Consider the following 27,967-nt stretch of genomic DNA (forward strand, 5'->3'; position numbering starts at 1 on the left):
GTTCATTTCCCAGAGTTAGGTGTCTCTCATGTTTTGTCACCCTCACTGATATTTTCACTCATTTTCTCTTCTTTCCTTTTATTCCCTTTCACTAATTTTTATATTTCCCAAATGAATGAGACCATGTAATGTTTGTCCTTTTCCGATGGGCTTATTTCACTCAGCATAATACCCTCCAGTTCCATCCACGTTGAAGCAAATGGTGGGTATTTGTCGTTTCTAATAGCTGAGTAATATTCCATTGTATACATAGACCACAGCTTTATCCATTCATCTTTCGATGGACACCGAGGCTCCTTCCACAGTTTGGCTCTTGTGGACGTTATTGCTATAAACATTGGGGTGCAGGTGTCTCAGTCTTTCACTGCATCTGTATCTTTGGGGTAAATCCCCAGCAGTGCAATTGCTGGGTCGTAGGGCAGTTCTATTTTTAACTCTTTGAGGAACCTCCACACAGTTTTCCAGAGTGGCTGCACCAGTTCACATTCCCACCAACAGTGCAAGAGGGTTCCCCTTTCTCCACATCCTCTCCAACATTTGTTGTTTCCTGCCTTGTTCATTTGCCCCATTCTCACTGGTGTGAGGTGGTATCTCATTGTGGTTTTGATTTGTATTTCCCTGATGGCCGGTGATGCGGAGCATTTTCTCATGTGCTTGTTGGCCATGTCTATGTCTTCCTCTGTGAGATTTCTGTTCATGTCTTTTGCCCATTTCATGATTGGATTGTTTGTTTCTTTGCTGTTAAGTTTAATAAGTTCTTTATAGATCTTGGATACTAGCCCTTTATCTGATAGGTCGTTTGCAAATATCTTCTCCCATTCTATAGGTTGTCTTTTAGTTTAAAACAAAGATTCTTAAAATATCCTAAAAACAGAAAGAAAAACTAAATATTTATATATTATTAAGGAAATCTAGATTCATTCTCCTAAGATTGTCAAAGGGAAAAGATTGTAATAAGTTAATGTAATGTTGAATGTGATATCACTGTTATATTTCTTTTTTTAAAAGATTATTATTTTAGAGAGGGAGAGGCAGTGGGAGAGGGAGGGAGAGAATCTCAAGCAGACTCCCAGGGGAGGTCTGGAGCCCAACCCTTGGGGCTAGATCTCACAACCCTGTGATCATGACCTGAGCTGAAATCAAGAGTGGAATGCTTAACCGACTGAGTCACCCAGGTGCCTCCCTGTTGTATTTCTTTTTATGCTTTTTTTAGGAACAGAAATGAGGGGGCAGCCCCGGTGGCGCAGTGGTTTAGCAGCGCCTGCAGCCCAGGGTGTGATCCTGGAGACCCTGGATTGAGTCCCACGTCAGGCTCTCTGTATGATGCCTGCTTCTCCCTCTGCCTGTGTCTCTGCCTCTCTCTCTCTCTGTCTCTATGAATAAATCAATAAATCTTAAAAAAAAGGAACAGAAATGAAATATGCTCAAATAGTGTAAGCATAACATAATTTATTAGGGGATAATTTTTTTTTTAATTTCATGGAATAATGAGAACAGAGATTTTTGCCTGAACATCAGGAATGGCTTTCGGTACCATGCAGCAAAGTGGCTCCCAAAGAGAAAGCGGAAAACACTGAATCCTCAGCTACCACCACTGCTGATCTGTTCAGAATCCCCAAGCCCCTGGCAAATGTTAGATTATTGGGTCATTCCAAATACTTGCGGGGAATGTGCACATTGAATAATCCTTATGCATTATTGTCGAGGGGTGAATGTTGCATGTATCCTGAAGAAAAATATAGCATTACTCAATAAAGTTAGGCTTTTGTACTTTTTTTATGGAATAATTCTAGTCATGGGTATACAAGGGAAATTCTCTCACGAGGAGTTATCATATGTGGTGAGGGTGGGTAGTTAACATTCCAAATGTCCACTGCGGGCAGCAGAGAGGTAAAATGTGGCAGGGTTCATCAGAAGGTAATATATTAGCATTGGAAACAACCTATGAAATGTACATGTAGCAGGGGCACCTGGCTGGCTCAGTCAGAAGAGCATTCGGCTCTTGATCCTGGGTCACGAGTTCGAGCCCCACCTTAGGTGTAGAGATTACTAAAAAATAAACTTTAAAAACATTTTTAAAAAGAAGTGTACAGGGGCATCTGGGTGGCTCGGTCAGTTAAGCATCTGCCTTCAGCTCTGGTCAGGATCCCAGGATCCTGGGATCCAGTGACATCAGGCTCCCTGCTCAGCGGGGAGCTGGCTTCTCCCTCTCCCTCCTGCTACTCTGGCCGCTTGTGCTTTCTTTCTCTCTCTGTCAAATAAAAAATAAATTCTTGAAAAAAAGAAAAAGAAATGTAGAGGTAACAATCGTAGAAACTTGCAGTTGAATGGAAAATCGTACTAAATTAGATATATAATTTAATAACCATACATGAATTGAAGATATACAGACTTAAAAGAATGTCATACATTACAAGACTGCTACAAAAGCACACAAAAGGGACGCCTGGGTGGCTCAGCAGTTGAGTGTCCGCCTTTGGCTCAGGGTGTGATCCTGGGATACTGGATTGAGTCCCACATCGGGCTCCCTGTGGGGAGCCTGCTTCTCCTGCCTGTGTCTCTGCCTCTCTCTGTCTTGTGAATAAATAAATAAATCTTTAAAAACAAAAACACAAATAAAAAGTTTGTAATGGGAAGAATTACAATCAAATTGTAGGGAGAGCAGAGAGCAGAGAGAAAGCAATCACTAATGACAGAATGCACATAATCACATAAAACTGGATAGAGGTTCTGAAAAAAAAATCACTAAAAACTGTGGCATTAACTCAATGCACTTATCCAATGCGTCTGAAAAGCATGGAGTATTTGAAGTCTCTCTTTGACTCTCTGATTCAAATAATTGGATGAAGACAAAAATAGAAAAAATATAATTCTAAGAAAGGCGCAGGGCCTTTCCTTTTCCCATCTATACCTAATTACTTCTTTACTCATTTACCTACTTGATATGTGTACACGAAGACCTATACTCTCCATTCAGCTCTAGCATAAACCATTTTTGGGACCTTGTAAGGATCTAACCGTGCTGTTCTCACCTCTAAAAACCCGGCAATCTTCTCTGATGTGCCAAAAGTGTGATCTGTCCACGAGTGCCTGACAAGCACAGCAGTTTTCTCCCTTTCCCTTTCCTTCTTTTTAAGATTTTGTCTCTTTGAGAGACAGAGCGGGGGAGGGGGGAGAGGGAAAGGGAAGGAGGGAGAGAGAGAAAGCACCAATGGGGGAGGAGTGGAGGGAGAGGAACAAGCACACTCACCCTCGGAGCAGGAGGCCCGACTCCGGCTCAATCAATCCCAGGATCCCAGGACACAGGGATCAGGATCTGAGCCAAAGGCGGACCCTTAACGGACTGAGCCACCCAGGCGCCCGCAGGGGTTTTCTACGGTAAAAGGAAACAGCCAGGAATTGTATCTCTCTCCCCAAAGACCATCTTTTTTCTCCCTGCCCTTCCCTTAATCCACTCCTGGGGAATTCTTCAAACCTTCAGCAGCGGCTCCCAGAATGACGCAATTTTCTCCTTAATCCTACGGGGCTCGGAGGCACTTTGCAAGCAAATGAGGATCCGCCCCCGGGACTGGGACCGTCCTTCGCACGCCCCGGGCCCCAGAGCAGCGCCCCGACCCGAGCTGGGTGGCCCCCCCGCCCCCCCCGCCCCGGGCGGCTCCGGAGGCCGAGGCGAGGGATCCCCGCCGGCCGCGGCTGGGGGAGCTGCCTCGCGGGGGCAGGTCCAGAGCCGCTCCTGCCCCCGGGCGCCCGCGCACTGCCGGGGGCTCAGCCGCGCTCCTGCCGGCGCCCCCAGGCCTGCGGGGACGGGCGCCGCGGTGCGGGCGGGAGCCCCGGGCCCCACCTGCCGGGGCCAGAACCGCGGCCGAGCGCGCGCGTCCAGGCCCGGACGGCCACGGAGCTGCGGGCACCGCGACCCGAGGCGGCGGCGGCGGGCCCGGATAGGGGACACCCAGCGCCTCGGCCCGGGCCCTGCAAGGAGCCTGCGACCCGCCTCTGGAAGTTCTTCCTGCCATACAGAACGTTCCTGATTTTTCCTCTCCTGGATGACTTACAGATTTTTTTAAGTTAGGAGAAAAACGCTCTTAATGGGATCTATGATGTGCCAAGGAACTTTTACCTCTACTTACACTTGTCACGGTTCTCTTACTGTGTATGTATACAGCAATTGAACCCTCCTTCCTACTTTCCAGTGTGAGCTTACCTCTCAGAGGGTGGCATCAGGCTCAATAGGAATATAGGTGGCCTTGGGGCAGGAAGAGCTGGAGGTGAACTAGAACACTTTGCCCGAAGTCAGAGGTATTCTTGGCGAGGGAGGGAACAGCAGAGGACACCTGGTCAGGGGTCTGTCTCCCTTGAAGCTGAGTGTGACCCTCCAGCTGAGTGCGGACAGCAGATGTCAGCGTTCCTTGAATGTTCTGGAGGATGCATTAGCAAGGGGGAAGGTACAGGTTAAGTTTAGGGGGATAAATAGAAAAAGGAAGACCTTAAGCCTTGTGCTATCTGAATTGACAGCTGTGGGGTTCCAGGGCATCAGCCCCAGGTCAGACAATTCTAGCAGCTACAGAATCCGCCTCTCCCGCCTTCTCCTGGGACCTGCCTTGTACCAATATCCATATGGACTCTAGTAAAGATCCAGCAAACGTGAAGGCTCCTGAGTGCAGCCATTTGGCGTGGTGAGGCTGTGGCCTCGGAGTCTTAGATGCTGCAGAGAGTTACTCTTTCCTGTTGGTGTCCTAGGAGAAAGATTTCTACTTCTTCAGTCCTGCAGCCTGCACCCTACATGGAAATGGCTGCGCTGGGAGATGTGAAAAAGCTTGTAGTAAGGACACGTTTGTCTTTTAAATTTTTCTGTCCCCTCAGATGTTAGAAATCAAGACCCAGAAAATGGGCGCTGGCATTAATTTAGTCTTCCTATGAGGACATTTCTCCTTTCGCACAGACAGTTCTACATTTCAACACAAACCATTCTTCACTATGATGAGGTTATGTCCCAATAAACTCATCATAAGTTGAAAATACCAGAAGTTGAAAAAGCATTTTATACGTCTAACCTACTGAACATCACAGTTTAGCCAGGCCTACCTTCACTGTGCTCAGAACACTTCCATTAGGCTACAGTTGGGCAAAATCATCTAACACAAAGCCTATTTTATAACAAAGTGTTGACCCTCTCACATAATTTATTGAATGCTATACTGAAAGTGAAAAACAGAATGCTTGTGTGCAAACACGTATGAGAACAGAATGGTTGGAAGCACGTGGGTTCCTGACCCTCGTGATCATGGGAGCTGTGGGGGTCACTGCCCAGCATCACAAGAGAGAATCGTACCATGTATCACTAGCCTGGGGAAAAAATTCAAATTCATAACTCAAAGTACAATCGCTATGGAATGTGTATCACTTTAGCACCACCATAAAGTCAGGAGATCATAAGTCAAACCACCGTAAACCACAGATATCTGTGTAGAAGAGCTGGAGTCTTGCGATTGCTTCAAAAACGAAGACAAACCCACATTTGCCTTGCCCGCCTTGCAGAACTGAGTAAGCACGCTCGGTCATTGGGATCAGAGAATGGAAGTAGGTGGTCAGGGGCACCTGGGTGGCTCAGTGGTTGAGTGTCTGACTTGGCTCAGGTCGTGATCCCCCGGTCCTGGGATAGAGTCCCACATCAGGCTCCTGCTGGAGCCCTCTGCCTGTGTCTCTGCCTCTCTCTTTCTGGTCTCTCATGAATAAATAAAATCTTAAAAAAAATAGTAGATGGTCAGAGAGGAGTTGGAGTGGCTTTGTGGTTTGGATGTGGAGGGAGCTTCCCCATCTGACCGGCCTCCCTTCCAGTCCAAAAGTCTCTCTGTCTGCTCTTCTTCCCCTCCCTCTTGTTCAGATTTCTTTTTTTTAATAATAAATTTATTTTTTATTGGTGTTCAATTTACCAACATACAGAATAACATCCAGTGCTCATCCCGTCAAGTGCCCCCCTCAGTGCCCGTCACCCATTCACCCCCACCCCCCGCCCTCCTCCCCTTCCATCACCCCTAGTTCATTTCCCAGAGTTAGCAGTCTTTATGTTCTGTCTCCCTTTCTGATATTTCCCACACATTTCTTCGCCCTTCCCTTATATTCCCTTTCACTATTATTTATATTCCCCAAATGAATGAGAACATACACTGTTTGTCCTTCTCCGATTGACTTACTTCACTCAGCATAATACCCTCCAGCTCCATCCACGTTGAAGCAAATGGTGGGTATTTGTCGTTTCTAATGGCTGAGTAATATTCCATCTTTTAACGACAAGGAGGCAGGTTGGCCTCCACAGTATGGAAAAACATGAGTCCCATAGGGGAGGAGTGGCTTTTACCCTGCATCAGCCCTGGGACCGCCAGGTTTGAGGGCCCAACAGAATCAAGTTGTGGGCAAGAATGGGAAAGATCAAAGAGGACATGAGCTTGGAAGACAGTGAAGCATGGGAATCCAGGCGCAAGAACTAGAAATTGCAAAGAAAAGAAAATCTCAGGGAAAAAAAATGAGATGAGAGAGGAAATGATCCAGGTATAGAACAGTTTCAGAATATGACTGAGAAAGGCTGACAGAAAACAATAGAATGAGGAAAAGAAAAAACAGCACCATAAAAGGGCTTTTGTTGAAAGAAATTCAACAACAGGAACTGGATCCCGTGTGTCTCTGGGACTGTAATTGTTGAAAATTAGAGTCGTATAGATCTTGTTCCCCTGTTACACCTGCTGAATTTCTGAATTTCCACTGCTCCAGACTCGTCTACCCGACTATGTATCCCAGGGCCCAGAGCAGCTATCTGCCTTGGGCGCCAAGGAAATCCCAGCCAGTGCCCGGAACACTGGAAGAGAGGACAGACATGCCAAAACCAGACAGAGGACTCCAACTCCCATGGGACTCAAATCACTACCTGGAGAGTTGGCAAAGCACAGGAAGCCGACAGACTCCCTTCCAGGTATACTTTCCTGGCCAACCTGCTCCAGCTGGTCCACAGACAGCTTGAGAGAGTCCTCAGAACCGGGACCTTGTGAGCACCTCCTTCCTCTGGGGCCAGCTAGAAGAAGACACTGCCAAGGTTCCTCCATCTGCTTGGAGTGGGTTGACTCCTCCTTGTCTTCCTGCTCGTGGGCAGCTGCCACCTGTCATTTGACAAACAGGAACTTTGAGATCTCAGCTTGGAAATCTTGATTGCATCTCCTTTAAAAATATTCTCATTAAAAGCTCTATTATTCTTCTTATTGGATCTTCCTCTTAAAAAATTATGGCTCGGGATCCCTGGGTGGCGCAGCAGTTTGGCGCCTGCCTTTGGCCCAGGGCGCGATCCTGGAGACCCGGGATCGAGTCCCGCGTCGGGGTCCCGGTGCATGGGGCCTGCTTCTCCCTCTGCCTGTGTCTCTGCCTCTCTCTCTCTCTCTCACACTGCGTGCCTATCATAAATAAAAATAAATAAATAAAAATTAAAAAATTAAAAAAAAATTATGGCTCAATTAAGATATCTCCAATTTGCTCAGTAATGATGTAAGAAGTTTTTGTCTTTGTTGTCTTTATAAAATTTTTGTTCTTTTTTCAATAAAACTGTACACAAATGCCAGCGTCTTTTTGTGTGTGTGTGTGTGTGTGTGTATGTAGGGGAACTGGACAGCTGTTGGAAAGGGATGCAACTTAGGGTCAGTGTGTAGCTCAATGAGGTCTTATCTGGGGTCCATGACACTCTGGGTTTGAGCAGCAGGAACAACCAAAAATCACCTTTGGATAGGGACTATGAGTGAGTGATCCTGGTCATTAACTGGAGCAGCTGCCACCTTGCTGGCCTCAAAGACAGCCTTGAGATTTGGCAGATAGGACAATAGATGAGAAAAGGGGGTATTGGAAAAATACAATTAAGAGGTAGTCCTTGGGCAGCACGGGTGACTCAGCGGTTTAGCACCGCCTTCTGACCAGGGGGTGATCCTGGAGACCTGGGATTGAGTCCCACGTCGGGCTCCCTGCATGGAGCCTGCTTCTCCCTCTGCCTGTGTCTCTGCCTTTCTGTGTGTGTGTGTGTCTCTAATGAATAAATAAATAAAATCTTTAAAAAAAAAAAAAAAAAAAGGTAGTCCTTGGGCAGGCCTAAGATATTTTTTTGAAGTCTACATTAGGGGCTCTCTCTCTAAAATAAAGTCTTTTTTAAAAAAAATTTTTTAAGGGATCCCTGGGTGGCGCACTAGTTTAGCACCTGCCTTTGGCCCAGGGCGCAATCCTGGAGACCCGGGATCGAATCCCACGTTGGGCTCCCGGTGCATGGAGCCTGTTTCTCCCTCTGCCTGTGTCTTTGCCTCTGTGTGTGTGTGTGTGTGTGTGTGTGTGTGACTATCATAAACAAATAAAAATTAAAAAAAATTTTTTAAGTAATCTCTATACCAACTTTGGGCTCAAACTCACAACCCCAAGAGTAAGACTCCCATGCTCCACTGACTGAGCCAGCCAGGCACCCCCTTCTTTATTTTCTAAGATATCACACCACGTTTCCCCCTGTTACAAGATTCTCTGCACCACCCTTCCTGGAGTCAAGGCTATAACTTACCCAGGAAGTAATGTTTACTTGATCTTTCCACGGAGAATTGAAAAAGCGTTGTTTGTATCCACCTATTAAACCCAGGATGATATTATTTCAGTCCTGTAACTTCAGTCAATTCCAATTCCTTCGATTAGGGCTAGCCTGAAAAACATAAATCATACTACTTTGAGCAGTTGATATACGCTGGAGACACTGGTGAGCCTTTCCTTAAATACTTCAATATTTTTGGTTTAATTTTTACTTCTAAGAAGTGCAAGTTAAAAAAAAAAGACAATTGTTGAAGATAAGAGATTGCCAGAAATTCCATCTTTACTTTTCACTTTTAACCTTACTGTTTATTTTCTTCTTTCCAAATTAATAACTGATCACCAGGAAAGGGGAATGAAATGTGGATAAATAGTCTCTGAATGGACTATGGTAGATAGTCTACAATCCTCCTTGCCAATGACCACAGACAGAGATGAGAGCACAACTTCTTATTAGCAGCTCTAAGGTCCAAAACTTCTTAAAGCCTAGTCTTTTTATTTCACAATTCAGTCCACCAACTATGAGGTAACAAAACAGATCTGAAGTAAATATATATCAAGCTCTTTATTACAATCATCATGAATATTTTTTTAACATCATGAATAGTAATGCTACGTTACAGAATGCTACCCCAGAACAGGATGGTCACAGTTATAATATCTCAGAATATGCACCTTCTAGTCCACTAAAATCCTCTGCATTCTGAATTCTAAAGCACATCTGTCCCTAATATTTCACAAATACTATTGAGGTACTATGTCTTTCCTAGTTATATATAAATATGAAATTATACTATACATTACGATTTTAAGATTCATCAATTTAGCTATATGTACGACTTGTTTTTCCAATTGCTACAGACCGAGTTCTAGAATGAATACAGGACATTTTACAGAAACCGCACAGTTGCCTCCAACCCCTCTCCCTCACAAACAATATCGAGATGAGCAGCATCTTGTAGGAATCCCCAGGGACCTAGAGGAGACCCTTTCTGTGATATGGGTCCAGGAATGGGGTTTAGAGGAACAAAGGACACGAACTTCCACAAACACTTCCATCATGCCTTTCAGAATTAACAGCAATACCAGCCTTTTGACAGGTCTATTGACTTCAAATCCTTACCACCAGAGCAATGAGTCACCCATGTTTCTAACTTATGTCTACTTGATAGTTTCATAGTTTTATTTAGTGTGTTACCTTCTCAAGAATGATTTGCGGCTTCTCTCCATGTTCACTTTAGCCATTCTATATTAACCTTCTATTTAGTGTCATCTATCACTTTTCATGTATCCTTCAATGAATGGAAGCTTTTCTTCTTTCCATAAACTGTCCCTTTTCCCAGCCATTGTCCATAGTGAAGCATGTCGGGATTTCCACATTAAGCTACCAACCTTCTTCTCATCCTTTAGTCTTAGCTGTAGGAGATTCTCCTACTGAAGCCAATCCTGAAGCACGGTTCTTACCCAGGAGCTTCTCTAATAATTTCTGACTCTCACTAACAGTGGGACCCACGAACAGGGGGATAGAATACAGGCTACATGGCCCCTAATTAAAAGGAAACACAGCACCACCTATGAAGTATTCTTGTCCCTAAAAATTCAGTCTAAATGCAATCACATCACTAAATCTAACAATATACAAGAGTTATGAGGGGGACGCCTCAGTGGCTCAGTAGTTGAGTATCTGCCTTCAGCTCAGGTCATGATCTGGGATCCAGGATGGAGTCCGGCTTCGGGCTCCGCATGGGGAGCCTGCTTCTCTCTCTGCCTATGTCTCTACATCTCTCTCTGTGTCTTTCATCAGTAAATAAATAAAATCTTTAAAAAAAGAGAGAGAGAGAGAAACAGGGATCCCTGGGTGGCTAGGTGGTTTAGGGCCTGCCTTTGGCCCAGGGCGTGATCCCGGAGTCCCAGGATCAAGTCCCACGTCGGGCTCCCGGCATGGAGCCTGCTTCTCCCTCTCTCTATTCCTCCCCCCTCGTGCAGTCTTTCTCTCTCTGTCTCAAACAAATAAAAATAAAATCTTTAAAAAAGAAAGAAGAAAATCTATTAAAATGAACAAACAAACGTGTTTTACAGGAAAGAGTTGGGGAAAACTATGGTACATCTGAAAACCCAAAACTATGTAGCCCTTCAAATGAAATGAAGTAAATGCTTTTGAAAAGCTGTCCTACAGTACCACGAACCCAGCACTGGGTGGGCTGCCGGCTCCAACAGCAGGACTTGGAAGAAGTGGAAAAGCCAGGCTGGAGAGGAAAGCGCTGTGGCTAAGCCACCAGGTTCAGGTTAAAGGGGGCAGAGTTCCAGGATCCCTGCCTGAATGGAAATCAGGTCACAGGACTCTCAGCTTCCACCAGCAATGACCTGTCTCAGCGTTTCTGGGTCCCATTCAGCCACATGGTCTAGAGAATTCCCCTCCCCTGGATCTGCTATGGCCCAGTTGGAAACTCAGTATCAACTCCCAGGTAAGCTTATCTAGGTGGCTTTTCAAACTGCTGGTAGCACGAAGAAAGTCTCCAGATCTCCCTTATTCTCAGCAGTCTGAGGCCTTCGGCTGAGCCTCTTCTCAGTACCTGGATGCTGCAGGTCCATGCTTCTATCATGTGCAGTGCGACAGTAACCAGGGTTCCCACCTCTTGCGGGCAGACAACCAAACCCTCTCAGCAAGACAGAAGAAGCTCTCATCCATCAGGCTCCTGGATGGCAAAACAGTGTCTGGGCCAAGAGAGAGAAGGAAGGAGCGGTCTTCCAGTCTAGCACTTTTAATTAGCAAAAACCCAATGCTGAAAACTGGATTGCTTCAGAAAGCCTGGCGTGGTGAGAGGAAGCGGGTAAATATGCTCTTTCTGCATGACATTAATCAAAGCAAGTTCAGGAAAGCTTTACAGGTCTAACTGATTGGGTCATAGCATTACGTGGTCATAGCAAGTTTACTTGCATCTTCTGAGAAGCAAAATGAAACAAAGGAACAAAGGCTTCCAAGGAAGATATCTACACCTGCCCTTCCTCTGTTGAGCCAATGCCTGGAGATTATTTTGCATACACTCCTTCCTTTTTCTTTTATTTTCTTTTTAATTTTTTTTTAATTTTTATTTATTTATGATAGTCACAGAGAGCGTGAGAGAGAGAGGCAGAGGCATAGGCAGAGGGAGAAGCAGGCTCCATGCACCCGGAGCCCGATGTGGGATTCGATCCCGGGTCTCCAGGATCGTGCCCTGGGCCAAAGGCAGGCGCCTAACCGCTGCGCCACTCAGGGATCCCCAACTCCTTCCTTTTTCATTCATGAATACCTACTAAGTGCCTACATTATGCTACATGGTGATCAAGGCCCTGGAGATACAGTGATTGACAACACAGATGTGAATTATGTGTGATGTGCCTTACACATTCATGGGAGGAAACAAGCAGGAAACATGCTCACAAATTAAAAATATATATATATGTGTGTATGATAAGTACTATCAAGAATATTAAACAAGATAATTGGAAAGACTGTAGCTGGGAGGGTGCTATCTAAGCTAGGGCAGTCAAGGAATTGTCAGATATGGCGGTGTCCTTTCAACTGAGATCTGAATAATGTAATGGAGGAAGCCGTGCAGAGTCTGAGAGAGGTGTTATCAGAAAGAGAGAATATAAAGTACAAGGGCTCTGAGTCTAGAACAAGTTTAATACAATCATGAACAGATAGAAAGCAACTGGTGACCCAAGTGGGAGGTATCTGGACTGGAACCATCCTGTCCAAGAGGGCTTCTTGGCCTCCAGACAACCGTAAGATGTGATTTGGATGAAAGATGGAAATTTCAATTCAGTTTCAATTGATTGCTGACAATAAGACTACTCAGATATATGATATTGATCCAGTAAATTATGAGATTGGCCAGAGATGTACCCAAGAGATTGGTAAGGGAGATCCAACCAATTGTGTGTAAAGGTGTGTTTTTGCATTTTCTTCCTAAGTGTATCAGATTATATTACCCCATATCATTTGGGCTGCTTAGTTTTCTAAATTATGACACACTAACGTCTTCCAGGACAGAATAGAAAAGAAAAAATGTGTAAGAGCAAAACATTGTAAGTGATCTTTCAAGGAAACTTTCACAGTCACTGGAGACCAGTAACATTTTGATTTAAGAATAAGTGTAACTTTAGATTGTATAAATCAAGATTCCCTAATAAAATCTCCTGACACAGTGAGTAGTTTCTGGTTTGGGGAGTTAGATGAAACCAAGGCTGCTCAGCAGGTTTCTGCCTTGGGAATGTGAGTCCCCACTGCGAAACCCCACTGCTCTGGGTGTGACAGCCCCACAGGTACCACCCACTCTGTACAATGCAAGTGAAATACACTGTTCACACCTGGGAGATACATTTCTGCTCCTTAGCCCAGGAAATGCTGAAGCCACTTTCCTGGGGTCACCACTGGAATCCTCAGTGATCCCTTGCCAGTTGGGCTTACTCTTGCTCTCAGGGTCCATCCTCCAGACACCTAGAGACCACCCCTAGGAATTCACATTTCTGGAGAGAGTTCCCATTCTTGTTTTCAAGGAAGGCTTCACATGCGCTAATGTAAGTATTTTTTGTCTCTTCCTTCTCTAGACTTGACGTGGCAGTCAATTGCGGAGGTTCACTTCTCTGGATTTAGCACTCCAGGGGGTGCCTCTTTTGTTCCTGGGTTTGTTTGTGGGGTTTTTCCAGTGGAAAAAGGCGGTTTTAAAGAATGGGGCAGTGTCCTCGGGCAGAAAGAGCTGCTGCCATTGAACTCTTCTGAGGCCACATTATTTTTCCCCATATCTTACCAAAAATGTATATCATTTTTTTAATCTTCCTTAAGAGCAAATTGAATAGGTTATATATCCACTCAGTAGCCACGTGATTTTGGATAAGTCTCTCCAGGTGGAAAAGTATTGGTTGTTGTTTTGTTTTTTTTTTTTAAGATTTTATGTATTTACTTAGTTGAGCGAGAGTAAGAGTGAGAGAGAGAACAGTGGGGAGAGGAGCACAGGGAGAGGGAGAAGCAGACTCCCCACTGAGCAGGGAGCCCCACGGGGCTTGATTCTGGGGCTCAATCCTCAGACTCCATCCTCAGACTCCATCTTCAGACTCCAGGATCATGACTTGAGCCAAAGGCAGATGCTTAACGGACTGAGCCACCCAAGGGCCCCTCCAGTGGGAAAGTGAATGTGAATGCTTGGCCGTGGTGACTATAACACACAGAGCTGTGGGGTGTCCCAATGGGGAGCTACATTACCAGACTAAAACACTTGCAAAGCAGCCCCTCATGCAAACAAATTACTCAGATTCTGCAAAGCTACATTTCCTTACCAGTAAATTGTACATAATAATAGCTAAATAATAAATACATAAATAAGATACTAAAAATAAAACTTATCATATAGTACCTATCATATATCCATTCTTCATAAATATCAGTAGAATTCTTTAAAGTGAATAGCATTAGAATTCTTTTATTTTTTAGTTATCCTTCATATTCTATAATCAAAATGATACATATTTCTTTCCAAGTGAAATAAAACAGGGGGATCCCTGGGTGGCTCAGCGGTTTAGCACCTGCCTTCCGCCCAGGGCATGATCCTGGAGACCCGGGATCGAGTCCCACATTGTGCTCCCTGCATGGAGCCTGCTTCTCCCTCTGCCTGTGTCTCTGCCTCTCTCTCTCTCTCTCTCTCTCTGTGTGTGTGTGTGTGTGTGTCTCATGAATAAATAAAATATTTTTAAAAAAGAAATAAACAGTAAAGTATAAGTGAAAGCAGAAGTTCCATTCTCACTTTCCCTACCGCCCAAATGATAAGCAACCACAATGGATATATTTTGGAGGCTTTCTATAATTTTACACAAATGTAAACATACTATTTTTACTTCCCTCCAAAGAAATCCTATTATAACAGGAATCAACAACTTGTCATTTATCAATATTTTGGATATCTTTCTTTCTTTATTCAAAAATACTGTCCCTCTGGGCACAAGGTGGCCTCCATAGTTGAGCATCTGCCTTTGGCTCAGGTCGTGATCTCGGGGTTCTGGGATCAAGTCCTGCATCAGTCTCCCGGCAGGAGACTGCTTCTCCCTCTGCCTGTGTTTCTGCCTCTCACTGTGTCTCATGATAAATAATAAATAACTTTTTAAAAACAATTGTGTCTTCTACTTAAAGCAGCATGGTAACCCAATTTATAAACTGTACTCTAAAAGACTTTCCTAGATGTAAACTTATCTAGAGAAAATAAACCTCTTTAAAAATTAGTTTACTTATACGGCACAATAATGGTTCAAATTAGAACCAGAATATTTACAGGAGATTCGCTGTATGCACCACATTACAACCTTCCTGTCAGGCAGGTGGAACCACAGCTGCCCACCTACTTGTGCTACCAGGGTGAGAAAAACAACTGTGGTTTTCTTCTTATGAAACCTGCATTTTATCTGATCTCTTTCTCAAAAACAAAGATTAGCAATAAGAAGGCAGTCAGTCAGCAAGACCGTCTCACCAAAGCTGTCGCCTAAGATCCGAGAGATAGGACAACATGATGGGAAGAGCAGAGGGGCAAAAAAAATCAATCAAGAAACAAATGTTCTTATGGTTTCATTCATATGCAGAATATAAGAAATAGTGAAAAGGACTATCAGGGAAAGGAGGGAAACTCAGTAGGAAAAATTAGAAAGAACAAACCATGAGAGACTCCTAACAAACTGAGGGTTGCAGAAGGAGAGGCAGGTGGAAGGATGGCGTGATTGGGTGATGGGCATTGAGGGCATTTGATGAGATGAGCACTGGATGTTATACCGTATGTTGGCAAATTGAATTGAAATTAAAAAAAGAAAAAATTAAAATAAAAAAAATAAATAAAGTTTTATTAGAACAGAACCGCAAGGGCAGCCTGGGTGGCTCAGCGGTTTAGCACCGCCCTCGGCCAAGGGCCTGATCCTAGAGACCCAGAATCGAGTCCCACATCAGGCTCTCTGCATGGAGCCTGCTTCTCCCTCTGCCTGTGTCTCTGCCTCTCTCTCTCTCTCTCTCTCTGTGTGTGACTATCATAAATAAATAAAAATTTTTTTAAAAAATTAAAAAAAAGAATAGAGCCACAGAAAAGAAAGAAAGAAAAATAAACGTTCTGCTGCTAGGCCTAGGATATTTTCCCTCAGAGTCTTGTCTTGATGGTACCTCCTAGTATCTTCAGATAGCTTGTCATCGGCACCAGTGGTTTCTTGAATTTCCTCTCTCTCCACCAAACACACAAACCAGATGAGGGCTTGTTTGGTATCTGTCACCTTGGGAACTCAGAGGAGGTCCAAGGAAGAGGAGTCTGCATTCCCAGATGGGGCAGCGGGCAGGTGGGAGGGAGGTCCAGTGACCATGGAGGCCCAGACAGCTGGGCTATGTAGGCTGATGGTTTTAGAATCAGAAGTCGCTGTATAGTCATTCTTCAAATTTCTCACCTCTTGACTTCAACTTACTTTATCCCGTCCGCCTCTTTGTCCTCATTAAGGAAAACAGGGTTTGGTTTGGTTGGTTTTTAATGATTTCATGTGTTCATTTGTGAGAGAGCACATGCACACAGGTGGGAGGAGGGGCGGAGGGAGACAGAGAGGGAGAAGCAGATTCCCCACTGAGCAGGGAGCCCCGATTCGGGGCTCAATCCCAGGACCCCCGGGATCACGACCTGAGCAGAAGGCAGACGCTTAACCGACTGAGCCCCCCCGGACCCCGGGAAACAGGGTTTATTTTAGTTTCCCACCCTAGCGATGTGTTTAGAGGGTGCACCTCCCTTAGGCATACATGCAGCACCGTGTAAAAGTCAATAAATGTTAACCTGGGATTGATGCCAGTTGCTCTTTCAGCAATTCTGGAAGGCAAAGTGGTCCAACTCTATTAGCTCTGTAGTACTTGAATGCTCCGGGCTTTCTTCCCCAAGAGCTATTTCCTAAACCCTTTCCATTCCTTTCTTTTCTGATATATCCATCCCCCCTTTCCATCTTTCCCTGTCACCCGAGATTCACCGCGTCACCCTCACTGGTCTGAGGCTGTCGCTTATTCCTGTCACTGTTGGCCTTTCTGGGAGAATTGGAAAACATTGTTTACGTCCATCTGTTTGACTGCAGGTTATATTCCTGTTACTACAGATTCAATTCTGATTTCTCCAACACAGTTAGCTGTGAAACATACATTCTAGCACCTGAGGAATTGAAGACATTGGGGTATGTTGGAGGTGCTCGGTGCCTTCATTTAATACAATTAATTTTTGGTTCCAAGGATTGTATGTAAGAAAAGTGACAATCACTGAAGATAAGAGTTTGCCAGAAATTAGAGTTTCTTTTTTCCTCTACTTTTCTGTTTTTGTTTCCAAAACACTGACTAATCAATGGGGGTTGGAGAAAGGGATAAATAGCTCCTGTATAGGGGCAGCCAGGTGGCTCGGGGGGTAGCGCCGCCTTCAGCCCAGGGCCTGATCCTGGAGACCCGGGAGTCCCACGTCGGGTCCCTGCATGGAGACTGCTTCTCTCTCTGCCTCTCTCTCTCTCTTTTTCTCTCTCTCTCTCTGTGTCTCTCATGAGTAAATAAATAAAATCTTAAAAATAAAATATCTCCTGTATAGACTGAGACAAGGAAGTATTCTACAATCCTGCTTGCCATTAAACACGATAGCTTGTGGAGTACTTCTATACTGCTCCTACAGAGATTCTAAAGTCCAAAATTTATTAAAGCCTGAATTCCCACCCCCAACCCCACACACAATTGGCCCCAAGACTATTTTCATCAAAGCAGATCTGAAGCCAAGTGAAGGCGTATTATGCTCTTTATTTCTCCCAATGAAATAGTGATACTTTCCACAATGGAAATACCATGTTACAGACTGGTACCCCAGGCAAAGGTGCTCAGGGTTCTATCAGGATGGGCACTCACTTGCCTGTGTAAAATTTTCTACATTCTGAATTTTACGCCAAACATGCCTAAGTATTTCTTAAAAACTGTAGAGCTTCCTGTATTTTTCTAGTTATATACAAATACTTTATCATGATCTAGGGATGCCTGGGTGGCTCAGTGGTAGAGTCTCCCTTGGCCCAGACATGATCCTGGAGTCAGGATCGAGTCCCATCAGGCTCCCTCCATGGAGCCTGCTTCTGTGTCTGCCTGTGTCTCTAATGAATAAATAAATAAAACCTTAAAAAAAATCATAATCTAAAAAAAAATCATAATCTAGATACCATTGTGACTCTCTTTTACCTCTTAACATCCTTAATATCAGCCAACTTTTATTATGGCTATAGTGACTGCTCACTTTTTTTACCAACCATATATGTCATTTTAAGGGAGATGTTTATTTCAATTTCCTATGATTAGACATTTCCCAGTTTCGACTCTTTGGCTTAAGTTATCTTTATCGTATGAAATGGTGAAATATATTGCTAAAGTTAAATTTATATGTTGTATAAAGTTCTGTGTGTTATAAAGTTAGTTCATTTAGCTTATTGTCTTCAAAATACAGTAGCAACAAATTCAACTTGAAGTATATGAGAGTGTCTACTGCCCTACACTCTTAACATAACATGTATCAACCACTAAAATATATAGATAAAATATATATCCAATTTTAAATTTCTATTTCTTTAAATTTGGAGCAGTTTTATATGGTTTGTAGGAACTTTTGCTGCATTAATGATATTATACCTCTTGAGAATTATTATGTAACTACTTTTCTTCATCTGGACTAAACTTTAAAGTAATGTGATAGCCAGCCTCCAAGATGGCCAGCAATGGTTCTGGCATGTACACGTTTATGTGTCCCCTCGCACATTGTTCTGAATTGATCTGTATGATCCATAAATATGATGAAAGTCGTGACATATCACTTCTAAGTTAGGTTATAATAAATGCTGCAGGTAAAATTTTGGCTTACAAGTATTATCTTGTTGTATAGAATTTGTAGCTTTGGGTGTGTAAACATTCTTCACATATAGAAATGTTATTCTGGTACAAACTTCTATTTAATAATTCACTCCTCATTAGGATTTTAAGATTAATCAATTTAGCTCTATGCGCAACTTGTTTTCAACTGCTCACACCCGTGTTCTAGAATGAATACAGGACATTTTACAGAAACCTCACAGTTGCCTCCAGCCCTCTCCCTCACAAACAATATGAGATGAGCGGCATCTTGTAGGATCCCAGGGACCTGGGGAGACCCTTTCTGATACGGGTCCAGGGTGGGTTTAGAAGAACAAAGGACACGACCTTCCACACACACTGCATGCTTTTCAGAATTAACAGCATACCAGCCCTTGACAGGTCTATCCCCAATCCTTACCACCAGAGCAATGAGTCACCCATGTTTCTAATTGTTCTTCTTTGTAGTTTCATAGTTTTATTTATGTGTTACCTTCTCAGAATGATTTGCAGCTTCTCTCCATGTTCACTAGCCATTCTTATTAACCTTCTATTTAGTGTCATCTATCCCTTTTCATGTATCCTTCAATGAATGGAAGCTTTTCTTCTTTCCATAAACTGTCCCTCTTCCAGCCATTGTCATTGTGAAGCATGTCGGATTTCCACATTAAGCTACCAACCTTCTTCTTTTCCTTTAGTCTTAGCTAGGCAGTTCTCATACTAAACAGCTCCTGAAGCATGGTTCTCACCAGGAGCTTCTCAATAATTTCTGACTCTCACTAACAGAGGGACCCATGATTAGGTGATACAATGAAGCTATGGCTAATTAAAAACCAAGCACCACCTACAAGTATTCTTGTCCCAAAAATTGATCTAAATCAATCACCTATAATTCTAACACATACAAGACTTATAAGATAAAAGAAAAGCAGGATCCCACTGGGATTGTGATTTAGCGCCTCTGCCCAGCAGGCGCGTCACATGAAGAGGTGAATCCCACATGGGACTCCGGTGCATAGACCTCTTCTCCCTGCCGTGTCCTGCCTCTCTCTCTCTCTGTGTAGACTACATAAATAAATAAAAAAAAAAAAAAAAAAAAAAAAAAGAAAAGCAACACATAGCAATCATCAGTCAAATCCAGAATGTGGATGATTCTACGATACATTACCCTGCTTTTCAGAAATGAAACAAGAAAAAAAGGTGTACGAATCATAAATCAAATTAAAGTATATTAACCATATGCAGCATGATCCTCATGTAAAATTCAAATATAAATAGGTACTTTTGAGGATTCTTCTGGCTCAGTTAGTAGAGCATGGGACTCTTACTCTCAGGGTTGTAGTTTAGCCCCACTTAAAAATAAAAAAGTTTTTAAAAAAATGATTGGGGTGCCTGGGTGTAGTCAATTAAGCATCCAACTCTTGTTCCTGCTTGGGTTGTGATCTAGGGTTGTGATTGAACCCTGGTTGGCTCCATGCTCAGCACAGACTCTGCTCAGGACTCTCTCTCTCCCTCTTTCCCCCCAGTGCTTGCAGCTCATGGGTCGCTCTCTGTCTCTCTCTGTCTCTCTCTGTCTAAAATAAATAAAATTTTTAAAAAGATACTTTTGAGGCAACCAAGAGAGGATGAAATGAGTTGACTGCCAAATGGTATTAAAGAATTCCTGTTAAAGTTATAAGATATGATGATGGCATTATGACAAAGTCAGATCTGTTCTACATAAATGCTATAGTATTGACAGGTACAATGATAAGATGTTTCTGATCTGGTTTCAAACTTTCTACCTGAAGGGCCCCTGGGTGGCTCAGTCTGTTAAGCACCTGCCTTCTGCTCAGATCATATCTCAGCTTCAGGTCATGATCTCCAGGTCCTGGATCATAGCTCTGAATTGGGCTCCCTGCTCAGCAGGAGTCATGCTTCTCCCTCTCCCTTTGCCGCCCCCACCTCATGTGCTCTTTCTCTCTCTTTGCTCAAATGAAGGAATCTATAAAATAAAATAAAATAAAATAAAACATTCTACCTGAAATCTAGGACACATAGATCAAATGAGATTGCCAAAGGTCGATCATGGTTAAAGACTGGGCAATAGGGAATCCTAGGGGCTCAGCGATTTAGTGCCTACCTTCCACTCAGGGTGTGATCCTGGAATCCCAGGATTGGGTCCCACATGGGCTCCCTGCATGGAGCCAGCTCCTCCCTCTGCCTGTGTCTCTGCCCCTCCCGTCTCTCTCTGTCTCTCATGATAAATAAATAAAATCTTCAAAAATAAAAAAGACTGGCAATACATAGGTTCCTTGTACTTTTTCTCTATTTGTACATAGAAGTGTATGCTGAATTTTCCAAATAATATTTGAGAAGCCTGGTGGCTCATGGTTGAGCACCTGCCTTGCGCAGGGCATGATGCTGGGTCTGGGTCCAGTCCACATTGGGCCCAGGCACCTGCTTCTCCCTCTACCTATGTCATCACATTCTCTCTCCTCATGCATAAATAAATAAAATCTTTATAAATAAAAATAAACAAATAATAAAATAAAAATTTGAATTAAAAAAGGACCACATCAAAAGGTGTCTGCTACCAGGATAAATTCATTCAAACTTGAGCATTCAGACAGTGTGTTTATGATGAAAAATCGTGTGCAAATAGATACATAGTGCAAATATTTTCAAGAATCTGTTTGCATGATATGCAATTCAGTAAATTTTAGCATGAACATGCTAGGATTACCTTGCGTCAGGATTCTCCCAGAACTGTGGCAAAGGTAATCCAAGGAGACACTCTGTCAATATTTACACTCCGAGTCTATTGCCTCCTTGATTCTGATCTGCTATTCCTGTAATGTACTTTTACTAATGCACTTACATATTGAATGCTGAATCATCCTTTTACTTATATTATTCCTCATCTATTATTCTATAACTGCCTATTTTTCTCAATCCGTGGGAAAAAAAAAACATATTCAGTACCATTTTTCTCGTCTTTAAACAGATAGCCGATGCACATGGGAGGTTGGCTGTACTCAAGAGGCAAGGTCTCTTGACTATGTCTTTGCGCTCTCACTAGTTTGCAAGGTCTGTGAAGGCTGCAGAACTTTTTCATCTTTGTGTGTGTGGCTTCCCATCACAGCACCTACAACATGGAAGACTCTCCCAACTTGCCTGTTAAATGTTGATAATCATCAAATTTCATTACGGTAAGCACTAATATCTGAACGGAAATTCCATTTGTGTCCATCAATGTTGTGGTACACTGACTCAGATGAAGAATGTATTACAACACAGTCTCATCACGGTTAAGAGAAGTAAAAATAACGCACTTACAGAATGAGTACATCAAAAAAGTTGCCATTTTACATTTGTTCCCATTGAGATCATCTTTCTGTGCCTTGTAAAATCAGTAATAATGATATTAGGAACAACTGAGGAAATTATTTTTGCCAGACACCGTCAAAACTTTAACGAGTACTATCGAATGCATTCATGAAAGCTACCTTGTGAAACAAGAACAAATTGGCTCCTTTTCAAATATTATAAAATAAGGCCTAGAGAAATTAGAAAACTTGCTGAGGGTCACTTGTTTAGAAAGACACAGAACTCATCTTAACTCGGCCTTCCTCTGGAGCCTGAGATCTCGGCTTCTGGCTGTTACACACATGCACACCTTCTGAAGGCCTTTCAATTTAGCAACTCAGACATAGAAGTCAAAGCTGGGAGAGTGAAAGACCCCGCTAGGACCTGGTCAACTACTCTTCCCTGCTCCTCATTGACATCTCAGATCATCCCTGAGGGGCCTACCGGCCAGCATTACTCTGCTGGGCAGTACAGGGATCTAGTCTCTGCTCCAGGATTACCAGTAGGATTCCGAGCAGTAATAATCTCTGTATAAACCAGGGTCCCCTTAATAGTCCTCTCCCCCAATCCAAAGGACTTATTTTTCAGCCACTATGCCAATCTATTAGCCACGAGTTTTGACTCAGGATAATTCATTCAACCAACAGGATAGGCTTTTATGCTAATATCTCTAATTCCATCTCTGTTGCACTTTGCTCCTAAGCTTCTTGTCACCACTGCCTGCTTCTTTCTAGCCATTTAGGACTGTTCAAGAGGCCAGGAAAAGTCACTAACCCCAGGGCTGGCAAGCTTCTGAAGCCACCGCCAAGACTTTCCACTGGGGATATGCTTACCCATCTGTGGGCTGCTATGCTGGCACTGCCCAGTACAGATGTGGAGAGCCTGGAAGACCCGAAGCGGGGCGCCCCCACCCATCAAGGGGACCCATGAGGAGGGGCACCCGGGTGGCTCAGTGGTTGGCCATATGCCTTCAGCTCAGGTTGCCATCCCAGAGTCCTGGGATTGAGTCCCACATCGGGCTCCCTGCGAGGAGCCTGCTTCTCCATCTGCCTATGTCTGCCTTTCTCTCTGTGTCTCTCATGAATAAATAAAATTTAAAAAAAAAGGAAACCCACAAGTAACCCAAGGCACCCCCAGACCATCCAGACCCACTGAGGAGCCTGTAGCCACCTGCCTCTTTGCGGGGGCGGGGGGGGGTTCCTGAGACTGCTTGTACATTTTCCTCTTTTTCTCAATTCCACAGAAGGGAAATTCTTCCTCCCATATGTTCCTGGTTTGTCTATTGGAGAAGGACCAGGTTTAGGGTGGCTGTGGGGATGCTGTTTCTAGGCAGGACTCTTGGTCACCTGGCTTTGCTGGTGGGGGGCACCCAGACATCAGAGCCACAGAGGTCAGGACGACCCTGGTCAAACTTGCTCTCAAGTACGGGCCTCCAAGAGGTCCAGCAGCCAGCAGCCCAAGGACTCCATTCAGCCAGGGAAACTTTCCTGCTCCACTGTGCTGGCCCTTCTCTCCAACTTCATCTCAGGGGCCCACGGATCACTTCAAGTTGTTATGCTGCATCTATAGTATCTATAGCATCTCTCACTTTCTTTTTTTAAAGAGATAAATTAAGGGAAGAACTTTCTTTTTAAGATTATTTATTTATTCCGGGGGCGGGGGGGCAGAGACACAGGCAGAGGGAGAAGCAGGCTCCATGCAGGGAGCCTGACTTGGGACTGGATCCCGGGTCTCCAGGATCACGCCCTAGGCTGCAGGTGGCGCTAAACCGCTGCAACCACCAGGGCTGCCCATCTCTCACTTCCTAAAAGCCCCAGGTAAGCTTTGGCTTCTCAGGGCCAGGGTTCTGTCTCTCTCTCAGGTGCAGACAAAAATCCCAAGAAGTGCTCCTTCGGTCTCACACTCTCCAGATCTGGATTTGATATGTGAGCAATGGAGTTCACAGACAGGAAGAATCCTGGGGTGCTGTGGGAAGGCAGATGTGGCCTGGGCAAGGGGAAACAAATCACAAGCCACCACCCTTGACAGTGTTGCCTTTATGCCCTAAGGTAAGGAGTGGGTGTGCTGGCTTCAAATCTCCCACTCTGGACTGCTGGTCTTCCAAAGCACTCCACCTCTTTATAGGAAAGGGAATGGAGGGATCCCTGGGTGGCGCAGCGGTTTTTGCCTGCCTTTGACCCAGGGCATGATCCTGGAAACCCAGGATCGAATCCCACGTCAGGCTCCCGGTGCATGGAGCCTGGAAACGCAGGATCGAATCCCACATCGGGCTCCCGGTGCATGGAGCCTGCTTCTCCCTCTGCCTATGTCTCTGCCTCTCTCTCTCTCTCTCTCTGTGTGACTATCATAAATAAATAAAAATTAAAAAAAAAAGAAAGAAAGGGAATGGAATTAGTTTATTGGCACTTTTCTGGGGTTCAAAGGGAACAGTGGCTTAACAATTCCCAGCACGGTCATCAGTGTTAAGTGTGTGCTTAAGTATAATAACTCTTGAAATCCTTCTTCTGCCATTTCTCTAGAACAAGAAAATTCACTGGGATTTTGTGCTGTGTGGTATGAAAGTTCGGACTCTCTTGCCCTGGGTTAATTCTCTGCTTCCTTCACCTCACCTCTTCAGTTCCAGGATCCCACCTTGTGCCCACCCTACCCTCCTCTCTGTCAGGATTTCCTGGGCCACCGTGGCTGATGTGGATGCTGTTGCTAGACTCCTGTGAACATCACGTCTGCAGGGAACTGCAAAGTACCTGCTTATCCACCTCTCTTGGGCCACAGGGTGATATTTTGGCCTTTTCAGTCTCAAAAAAAAATATTTAAGGGGATTGTTTTCAGTAAGAGCTAGCTCACCACTCTAGGAACTGTTAACTTAGATGTGTGTTGGAGACATAAATTACTCAAAGTCCTTCATTTTCTTTTTTGGCCTTTTTTTCTTGGGAAGTGTGTTTAAGAAAAAAAAAATGAGTAAAGATGGGATATAAATTATTGTTCAGAATTGTTTCTTTATCTCATCCAGAACTTTTTCTGGAGTGATTCCAATAGAAACACTTCGTGGAGGGGAGGGGAGGGGGTTAATAAGTAAAACACATCTTGAATTCATTGAGAGAATAATAGTCCCCTAAAAACTCTCTTATCAGCAGCTGGTCAAATTCAGAGTATAATCCACATTTTAGCAAGGCTAAAATCCTAACAGTTATGCCAACCTACCCCGCAAAATGTAAATGGGACTGCAAAATTCACTGGGCAGCAAATCTACCCTGAATGAAGTTCATTCTTTTGCTAATGCCGGTTGCACAAATATACTTAGGAAGAATCGGTTACCGGATGCTGTCCATCTATTTCATTCAGAAGAAAAGTTTTTAATGGGAAAACTTCACAACTTCCCTCCTTGGGGCAGAATGGGATTGGGATCAGGATAAGAAACATAAAGTTGAGCTATTGTTGAATCCTTTGCCTGCAGCTCTGCAGGAGCTGTGGTAGGACAGCCTCTGGGACTTGCAGTTCTGCATAGGGTAAAGCCCCAAAGTGGCCATCACTCAAGAGGAGAGACCCTCTACTCCCTCAACCCCTGGCTCTGCTGAACCCTCAGGGCAGGGCTGGATGCGATACAAAGTCCCTGCTCTCTGGGGCCCTGGGAGTGAGAGGGATAGAGACAGAGACAGAGCCAAGCCCAGAAGAGGCCCCAGCTCCTGCCTTGGAGCCTGAAGCACCAAGGGGAGGGCTGGTTCTGTCCCAGCAGGCTATGGGAATTACAGAGGCCACCTTTGTGCAGCGCACAGCCTGGGGCCCCAGGGGTCTCCCAAGACTGGGGTGCCAGTGGACCCTGGCTGGCTGCAGTGGGCCCTGGGACTCTGGCTCCAATCTGCCAGGACCTCCCTGCAGCCAGGGACCCTTGAGGGCTCCAAACCCAACCTGCCTTCTGGACTCTTCCTAGGTTTATTTTTATTTTATTCGGTTTAGTTGTATATTATTTAAATCCAATTAATTAACATAGAGTGTATCATTAGCTTCAGAGGTAGAGTTCAGGGGTTCATCAGATTCATAGAACACCCAGGGCTCATTACACCCCCAGTTACCGCGGCTCCCCTCCCCCCTCCCCACCCCTCCAGCAACCTTCGGTTTGTTCCCTATGGTTAAGAGTCTCTTATGGTTCGTCTCCCTCTCTCATTTCCTCTTCGTTTATTTCCCTCCCCTGCGAGGCGAAATCACCTCCGTTTGCAGTAAAGAGAATTAATTTTCCAGGATTCATCTTTACAATTAATTGTCGTTCAGGGAATTGAGGAACTGTTTCTCCATTCCTTCTGCAAAATATCAGAGTCTGAAAAATCATTCTTACCCAGGGGCCTGGGTGGCGCGGTGGGTTCAGCGTCTGCCTTCGCCTCGGTCACCATCTGGGGGGCCTGAGCTCCAGCGCCTTCCCCCCGGGTCACCGTCTGGAGAGCCTGAGGTCCAGCGCCTTCGCCCCCCCGCCCCCGTCACCATCTGGGGCGCCTGAGGTCCAGCGCCTTCGCCCCGGGTCACCGTCTGGGGGGCCTGAGGTCCAGCGCCTTCGCCCCGGGTCACCGTCTGCGGGGCCTGAGGTCCAGCGCCTTCCCCCCGGGTCACCGTCTGGGGGGCCTGAGGTCCAGCGCCTTCCCCCCGGGTCACCGTCTGGGGGCCCTGAGGTCCAGCGCCTTCACCCCGGGTCACCGTCTGGGGGGCCTGAGGTCCAGCGCCTTCACCCCGGGTCACCGTCTGGGGGGCCTAAGGTCCAGCGCCATCACCCCGGGTCACCGTCTGCGGGGCCTGAGGTCCAGCGCCTTCCCCCCCGGGTCACCGTCTGGGGGGCCTGAGGTCCAGCGCCTTCCCCCCGGGTCACCGTCTGGGGGGCCTGAGGTCCAGCGCCATCACCCCGGGTCACCGTCTGGGGGGCCTGAGGTCCAGCGCCTTCGCCCCGGGTCACCGTCTGGGGGGCCTGAGGTCCAGCGCCTTCACCCCGGGTCACCGTCTGGGGGGCCTGAGGTCCAGCGCCTTCGCCCCGGGTCACCGTCTGGGGGGCCTGAGGTCCAGCGCCGAGGCTCCTGCTCAGCCGCGGGGGAGTCGGCTTCTCCCCTGCTCTTCCCCTGCTCGTCCTCTTCCCTGTCACTCCCTCTCTCTCTCCAGGTAATGAAGTCTTAGAAACTTCTGGCCCAGGTGAAGGCGCTTTTGCTCACGTCGGGCTGGGGCTGCGGGGTGGCGCCACCCAGCTGGGGAGCAAAGGAGTCTGCGGGCGGAGGGGCCCGAGGACCCGGGGAGGGGGGAGGGGGCCTCGCTGCCTCCTGGTGGGATCTGGCGGGTGGAGGAATCATAAAGGATCCCTCACTGGTCTATTTTTTAACGGGGGAGGGGGGGACCCAGGAAACAGGTTATCTGATTCGGGCGAAATTGCCAGCCTGTGCGCCCTTTGCGCCCACCCCGAACCTGGGACCCGGGCGCCGTGGGGGTGGGGGGCCCAGCTAGCGCTGGGGGAGCCGCCTCGCCTCAAGGCCCCTCTTTCCACTTGCTGAGTGCTGGGAATGTACTTTTTAAAGGTCACCCGCAGTCCCTGGGCGGCATCAGAGGTGCCTTTTCCGCCTCCGTCCTTGACACCTGTGAGCACTTGGCTCCACCGCTCAGAGCAGCGGGCAGGCAGGCGGGAACCACGGCGGTTCTAGCGGTTTCCTGCGGAAATGTGAGGCGGGTAGCTGATTCCCGGCTCTCTCCCAGCTGGTGCATCAGGTAAATTACATCTTCTAAAGCCAAAAGTGTTGTGAAGTGGCCATCTCTTCCAGCACTTTCTTTGTACAACAGCACTCCTCCTGCTGTTGTCTTGTAGGGTGCTAGCCTGGGGTGCTTCCCCATCCACTGTGGTCTCCCTTTCTACCTGCCCACGCCCACCCTTTGTAGCTGGGCAGCGGTCCCGCCACCTTCTCAATTACCACTTGGGAGCGTGCCTTTGTTGTGCCTGGCCACGCTGATTCTTATAGGCCCCACTTACAAGTATACAATCACACCAAAATACTTAGTAAACCAAAATATTTAGTCCTGGGGCATTCCAGAAGCAGAGCATAGAAAGAGGTTTCCTGCCCAGCCAACTGAGAATGGGTGTCTGCTGAAGTAAGAGGAAAACAAAGAGCATGG

At 45.6% G+C, this 27,967-nt stretch overlaps 1 long non-coding RNA gene across 1 annotated transcript; it reads right to left on the reverse strand.

The window, feature by feature from the left end:
• LOC112651714 (uncharacterized) lies at positions 1 to 27,380 on the reverse strand. Its single transcript, XR_007410361.1, has 5 exons — positions 26,166 to 27,380; positions 8,573 to 8,707; positions 6,920 to 7,148; positions 4,202 to 4,415; positions 1 to 864 (listed from the first exon to the last, which is right to left on the reverse strand). It is a non-coding gene; the product is annotated as an uncharacterized LOC112651714 (long non-coding RNA).
• Positions 27,381 to 27,967: the final 587 nt, after the last annotated feature.

The sequence above is a fragment of the Canis lupus genome, chromosome 4 (assembly GCF_003254725.2).
Source record: "Canis lupus dingo isolate Sandy chromosome 4, ASM325472v2, whole genome shotgun sequence".
Classification (NCBI taxonomy): domain Eukaryota; kingdom Metazoa; phylum Chordata; class Mammalia; order Carnivora; family Canidae; genus Canis; species Canis lupus.